This window comes from Equus quagga, chromosome 14 (genome assembly GCF_021613505.1).
Source record: "Equus quagga isolate Etosha38 chromosome 14, UCLA_HA_Equagga_1.0, whole genome shotgun sequence".
Lineage (NCBI taxonomy): Eukaryota > Metazoa > Chordata > Mammalia > Perissodactyla > Equidae > Equus > Equus quagga.
Genome location: NC_060280.1, coordinates 87,705,575 through 87,713,238, shown reverse-complemented (window position 1 = coordinate 87,713,238; position 7,664 = coordinate 87,705,575).

The window sequence follows — 7,664 nt, the reverse complement described above, 5'->3', positions numbered from 1 at the left end:
TGGGATGTTCAAGGGCAGATGAGTTCATCAAATTCGTCTTCAAGGCCTCAACACCTACGTTGTCTAGTTCTTCCCATAAAACTGAGTGGAGGCTGTTCTTTAATACAACATACAGAGGTTTGGCCATAAGAGAGGAATTTGGAAACAATTTTGGCAGGAACCAATTAACCCAAGAAAACCTGACAGTTGGCACTCAGTTTTGGGTTTTGTGCAACTTAGGATACCATGAAGCCTATCTGGACTGAGGTGTAGCCCTTCCTGATATCAGATGCCCTAAATATCAAACCTGGGTCTGAGCAAACTGCAGTTTCTCCTTGGCGACCTTACGTTCCTTTAAGGCGACAAGCTTTAGTAAGTGGAGGCTGTCTTCCTCTGCGGAGACTTGGAGGAGAAAGCAAAGAAGCAAATCACCCACATATTGTGACAGAGTAGAGCCCTAGGGGCCTTTCTATCATCCAGGTCAGCCTTCAGGACTGCTGAGAAGTCGGGGCTCCCAGCAACACTCTGAGGCATTCTTGTCCAGGCAAATTGTTTTCCTTCCCAAGTGAAGGCAAAAAGGTGTTGGCTAGCTTCACCAACTGGAATACTGAGGAATGCACTGCCTAAATCAGCTACAGGGAAGAATTTGCTTCCAGTGGGAGTGGATGTTCGGAGTGCATGAGGGTCAGGAACAACAGGGTGTCAAGGGAAGACAGTGTTGTTTATTGCTCAGGGGTCCTGGACAAACCGCCACCCTCGACCCTAGGTTTCCTCACAGGTGAAATAGGAGTATTACAGGGACTAGTACAAGGGACAAGGAGGCCTTGCACCTTGTGATCCTCTATTATAGGCTTTATACCTCGAAGGGCTTCTTTTCTTATAGGGTATTGATTAATTCTGAGGAGAGGTTTTGAGGGATCGATACAAATCTTGATGGGAAGTGTGCTGTGAATTTTACCAATCAGTTGGAGATTTTGCCCATAAGGAGGGTGGTAGGTGATTCAACAGGGACAAATGATCAGTGTTTCCAGAATCAGCTCTAGTATCATCAGAGATGGAGCAAATAAAAGATGTCAAAGTTTATTTAATTCACCTGGTTGACTGTTTTGATGGCTAGGGTCAAATTCTAGAATTCTTTCCTCCTTTTGGGAGAAAGAAATTCCAGCATGATACTTTTCCAAGGAGTGTTGGCCTCATAAATGAATAGGGGCAGAGGAACTAAGGAGAAAAGGCTGTGTCTCTCACAGGCCCAAACACAAGGAGGTAGGTTCAGAGACAGGAACCTATGGAGCTTTATTAGAAATCCCCACTATTTGAACTGTGTTAGTTCTCTGAGGCAGGGCCTGCTTCATAGCAGTGGGGTTGAGCACTGAGAGTGTGGCTCCGGTGTCAATCGGGACAGAAGGAGATTCATCCCCAATCTGAGAAATGCTTCTCCAAACGGATTAAGAGGGAGGACCGGGAAGAGCCCCTGAGGTCCTCGGAGCCCCATCATTGGGGATTTGGAGGACATTGGAAGGGCTGGTTAGAGAGCTGAAGGTGTCCGAAGTGCTTACATTTGTAACAGTCTCCTTTCCAATGTCCTGACTCTTTGCAATGAGAATAGAAACTTGGAGGTTTTTAATTTCATTTACGGGCCTTCATTTGCTGGAGTTGCAGATTAAGAATTTTAAGTCTTTCCTTTAGGTGACTCATCTAGAGTGTGAGGGAGCTCGTTTGCCAGATTAACTAAATCTGGAGGAGACAGTTTCCCGTTCCATCCTGGTCCTTTTTACTAAAAGGGAGAGGTCCTGGTTCAGCCCATTAATAAACAGAGTTAAAGGCTACCTGGGTGGAATCAACATCTGGAGGAAGACCAGAATTTCCTTTAAAAACAATCTGAAGCTGACTGTAATAGTCACGACCAGGTTCATCAGGTTTTTGTGCACAAGCTGAATTTTGTTCCAACTAGCAGGCTTTGGGACAGCCCTAGGAATTGCTTGATAAAGTCATCTAGCGATTGCCTGAGCCCGATCATACAACAGGTCAGCAGGTTGGTCTGCTGGTTATAATTCTAGAGACCTTTCAGGATTTTCCCCAATTAGCAGATTTCATCCAGTACTTGGCCCGAACCTCACCGACAAGCATGGGAACTAGCTGATACAAGTCAGAGAAACCAGACTAAGCATGCAAGACAATATTAAATGCCTCAGCAAATCTGTGAGGACCTTTGGTTACTTTGGGAGAATCTCGGACTGTGGCCCATAGTTCAGCTTTAGTCCAGGGAATATAAGAAATGAAGGGTCTAGCCCTTGGGTCCTCAGAAGGCTTTAAAGGGACAGGTTCTGATAGGTTCAGAGTAAGAGGGAGTGGGGAGAGATGCAGGGAAAAGGGGAAGTTCAATGAGAGAGTTACTATGGGGAAACTGAGGGTCTGGAGGAGGCGTAGACAGTGTAAAAGGAAGGAGGAAGATGGCACTAGAGGTGGGGAGTGAGCAAGAGGAGAGGGGGAAAGGAACACGATGGCGCCGGAGGCCAAGCCTGAGACCAAGAAGCCAGGGAAGTGGACCGGGAAGCTTCCGAAGCCGTTTCCTCTTTCTTTCATCATTTGTTTGCCCCAGTTAACCTTAAAACGTTATCTTGCAAAGAGGCAATTTTAGGCTCTTGGTAACATTGGGAACCTCAAAATACCAATCAAAATAGGCATGCCATTTGATTTGGGAAATTACAGGGCCATGGTTGGCCAACTCGGTTTTAAGTAAGTTTGGGGAGATCAAAAGTTCCCCATAATGGCCATTGATATTCTAAAAGACTTTTGGTTAAATTGGTCCATTTAGTTAATGTGCATGAGGAATGACTTCAGTTTTTAAACATAAAATCGTCTGTGTTCCCTGTGGGGGGCATCCTCAAAATATTCAGATAACTGGGATCCTATTCCTTAGAGGTCTTTTTCAAGAGCAATGGAATAATTCTCAAACAGCCAAAAGAGGTCAGATGGCCTGAACAGCTCAAAGACCCTGCGGGCTTACTACCACCCGATTCCAATAGAACAGTCTACTTCAGTAAGGTAGACCAAAGGTTGAATATCACAGGTCCAAAGGAACAGTCTAGATCCAAAGGGAGACAGGCTGAAGGCTGGACCAGTACAGTTCCAATGGCAGTTCCAAAGCTAGTGTGGTTCCAGTGGAAAAGGTCCAGTTCTGAAAGGAAGTAGACCAAAGGCTGGCACAGTTCCAAGGAAAAGCCTGATTCAAAGAGCCAGGCCAAAGTGCCACCCACGCACTCGCAAACAAGGCCTTTACCAAAAAAAGATGGAGCCCTAGAACAGCTCTCAAAGCCTGGAAAGCATCAATGCAAAAAGAGCAGAAGCTCACATCACGGAGAAGAACTGATGCTCAAACTCGAGAGCTGGCAAGAGAAGAGTGAGCTCAGTGGTCTCTGTTGTGGGTACCACACCTGTTTTCTCACCGGCCTCAGAGTCATCCAGGGTCTTCTCTTGAACCCCCGTAAGGGCCACCACAATGTTGATCTTAAACAAATAGATAGCCAGTTAACTTCTGCAAAAATGGATTTATCTGGGATCAGCAAAGATTTGCAACTTGGCATCTGCAACCACAGTGAGCCAGGTGCATGTCCCCAGAAGCAAAGGGGGGAGAAAGTTTTCTAGAGGGGAGCAGGAAGTTGGAGGGCTATCGCAAACAGAGTTAGAGGTGTAGTGGCTTTTCATTGGCTGAGTCATGACCGTCTCCCATTGGCTGAGCTTCTGCTGGCCACGAGGAGGAAGTCTTTCTTCTTCCTGTTGGGCTCTGCTGCTGACGTAGGGCACGAGAGCGCCCCCTTCTGGCCTCCCAACTCCAATTTAATGAAGTTCCTGTTTATTAATCTCTACACGTGAAAATACCAATTTATGAGCTGAGGCAAGGCTGCCCAGGGTCCCAGGATTCTCAGCCCACCGTGCCCATGGTAGTTGGGTAGGGGCTGGAGCAAGAAGCATGCCCCTGCTCTCAAGCATACCCACGTGCACTGTAACCTCATGTAATAAGTAGCCAGAGGCAGGATGAGAAATGATGACGTCCTGTTCTTCCTAGAAAAAAAGCCCTCCAAAAGGAAGCTGGAGGAACAGAAAGCTGTTTTCTTGGCCACTGCACTCTGGAGTGGTGTCCACCTAGCTGAGCTGAGACGGGGGAGGGAGGGGACCATTCAGGATTTAAACATCACAGACTCATACTTTTCCATAGAATTTTCTTAGGGATCCCTTGAATTGATGTTCCTCATTTTCTGCTTACCTTTACAGCCACTTCCAGAGACTTTAAATGATGGTGTTTAAAATAATTTTCACAACTTTCCCTGGAGAGTGTGTCAGAGGGAGCTACTCACACTAGAGTGAAAGCCGGGTGCATTTAAAATGCTCCCTATCTCAGAAAGTGCTCTGCAGTTTAAAATATCATGGCCCTACAAGCTGTGACATCATTTCTCATTTTCCATACAAACACAATTGAAAAAAATTAATCCTTGAGGGTTTACGAAACCAGATTGTACACTTCACGATAAATACTGTCTAGAGGATTAACAGAGAGAGAAGTGACTGTCCATTAAAAATAGCTATTGATTTATAAACTATTAAAACAAAAATATAGATAACACAATTTTTTTCATTTATCGTTAATTGTTTATAGTGAACGTCAAGTTTCAAAAACTCAGCTTGAGATTTAGAGTTTGGCTGGAAGACACACTGCCAGGATGTTGTCTAGGATTTGTGTGTGCTTGCTCAAGCTCCTGAACGTGATTTTATTAGTTCCTTGTTAGTCTTTTCAGTATTTATATAAAAACAAGCAATTTACATATTTTTTCCCTTTAATATACAAAGGTAACATGATTTACACAAAGTGTAATGCTGTGCTTTTTGGTTCATTAAATAATAAATCCTCCAGGGGCTGGCCCTGTGGCCGAGTGGTTAAGTTTGCGCGTTCCGCTGCAGGCGGCCCAGTGTTTCGTTGGTTCGAATCCTGGGCGCGGACATGGCACTACTCATCAAACCACGCTGAGGCGGCGTCCCACATACCACAACTAGAAGGACCCACAACGAAGAATATACAACTATGTACCGGGGGGCTTTGGGGAGAAAAAGGAAAAGAATAAAATCTTAAAAAAAAAAAAAAATCCTCCAGGGCCAGCCCCATGGCCAAGTGGTTAAGTTCACGTGGACTGCTTCAGAGGCCCAGGGTTTCACTGGTTTGGAACCTGGGTGCGAACATGGCACCACTCATCAAGCCATGTTGAGCTGGCATCCCACACAGCACAACCAGAAAGACCTACAACTAAAATATACAACTATGTACTGGGGGGCTTTAGGGAGAAGAAAAAAATAATAAATCCTCAGCTTTTTTTCATGTCAATAGGTGGCTTCCAGAATTTTTATGGAGAAGCATAAGGTGATACAAATTTATGTAACCAGTTCTCTCTAAATAGACACTGAACATGTTCCCAGTCTTTGGTTACTCATTTGTTGGTCAAATGAATATCAAGGTAAATATCAATAAGCCCATTAAAAAAAAACTGGAACATCCTTACTGAGCCAAGTCTGTGAAACCCAACTGGGGAGGTGGTTAGAAAATATTGCACAATAAATATTTGAAAAAAAAACCTTTTTCATAGTTAAATAATTCTGTATATTTCTCAAGCGAAGTATATCATACTTACAAAAGATGCATAAAACATTTTATGTTTAAATAGTAATTGCATAAAATTCTGTAGACGTGACGCCAACAGTAATGAGTACAGCTTTGGCAGTTCAGAGTGTCTGTGGTGCTCCACCCTCCTATCCCCAGGAGTGAGCACTCCAAAATTTTGTAGATGTTCTTTATAGCGCTACTACCCATTAATTTATATATTTTTCATAAAAATTGTCTATATTTTAGGTGTACATGATTTGATATACATATACGTAGTGAAATTACCACATCAACTAACTTAACATATCATCTCACAGTTACCTTTTTTTGTGATAAGAGCATCTGAAATTTACTCTTAGAAAATTAAAAGTACTTAATAGAGGAGCTGGCCCAGTGGCATGGTGGTTGGGTTCATGCGCTCCGCTTTGATGGCCCAGGGTTTCGCCAGCTCGGATCCTAGGCATGGACCTACATACCACTCACTGGGCCATGCTGTGGTGGCGTCCCACATAGAAGAACTAGAAAGACTTACAACTAGGATATACAACTATGTACTGGGCGTTTGGGGAAGGAAAAAAAAGAGGAAGATTGGCAACAGATGTTAGCTCGGGGCCAACCTTCCTCACACACACACAAACACACACACACAGTATTTAACAGAGTATTGTTAAATATAGTCATCACACTATATAAATAGGTCTCTAGACTTGTTCATCCTACATAGCTGCAACCTTGCACATTTTGACTATCTCCCCACATCCCCCACCTCCCGTCAACTGACAACCGCTAATTCTACTCTGCTTCTATGTAGTGACTTTTTCACATGTGACATATAAGTGGGATCACGCACTTTTTTCCTGTCTGGCTTATTTCACTTAGCATAATGTCCTGCAAGTTCAGCCATGTTGTTTCAAATGGCAGGATCTCCTTGGTTCAGGCTGAATATGGATACATACCCCAATTTCTTTATCCCTTCATCTGTCAATACACACTTAGGTGGTATGCATAGCCTGGCTGCTGTGAATAATTATGCAGTGACCACGGGAGTGCAGATTGCTCTTACAGAATTCATATCCTTCGGGTCTATAACCAGAAGAGGGGTTGCTGGATCCCATGGTAGTTCTATTTTTAGCTTTTTGAGGAACCTCCATACTGTTTGCCATAACGGCTGTGCCATATACATTCCCACCAGCAGAGTACAAGTGTTCCCTTTCCTTCACATCCTTGCCAACACTTGTTCTACTTTTTGATAACGGCCATCCTAACAGGCGTTGTGATTTTGACTTGCATTCCCATGATGATAGTGATGTTGAGCACCTTTTCATACACCTGTCTGCTATTTGTATATACTTCTTTGGAAAAATGTCTATTCAGGCCCTTTACCCATTTTCTAATTGGGTTTTTGCTACTTTTGAGTTGTGTGAGTTCTTTATATATCCAGATATTAACCCTTTAGGAGATATGTGGTTAAAATATTTTCTCGCAGTCTGTAGGTTGTCTTCATTTTGTTGTTTCCTTTGCCGTGCAGAAGCCTTTTAGTTTGATGTGGTTCCACTAGTTTATGTTTACTTTCAATGATTGTTCCTCTCATGTTACCTCCAAAAGTTCATTGCCAAGGCCGATGTCAAGGAGCATTTTCACTATGCTTTCTCCCATGAGTTTTACAGTTTCAGGGGTTGTACTTAAGTCTTTATCTCGAGTGATTTTTGTGTATGGTGTAAGATGAGGGTCTATTTTCATTCTCTTGCCTGTAGATATCCAGTTTTCCCAACACCATTGAAGAGATTATCCTTCCCCCATTGTGGATTCTTCGTGGTCTTGTAAAAAAATTAGTTGACTATATATGCTTGGGTTTATTTCTAGGTTCCCTATTCTGTTCCATTGATCTATGTGTCTGTTTTTATGCCAGTACCACACTGTTTGGGTTACTGTAGCATTATAGTATGACCTGAAATCGTGACGTGTTATGTCTCTAGCTTTGTACTTCTTTTTCAAGATTGTTTTGGTCGTTTGGGGGTACTTTATGGCTCCATAT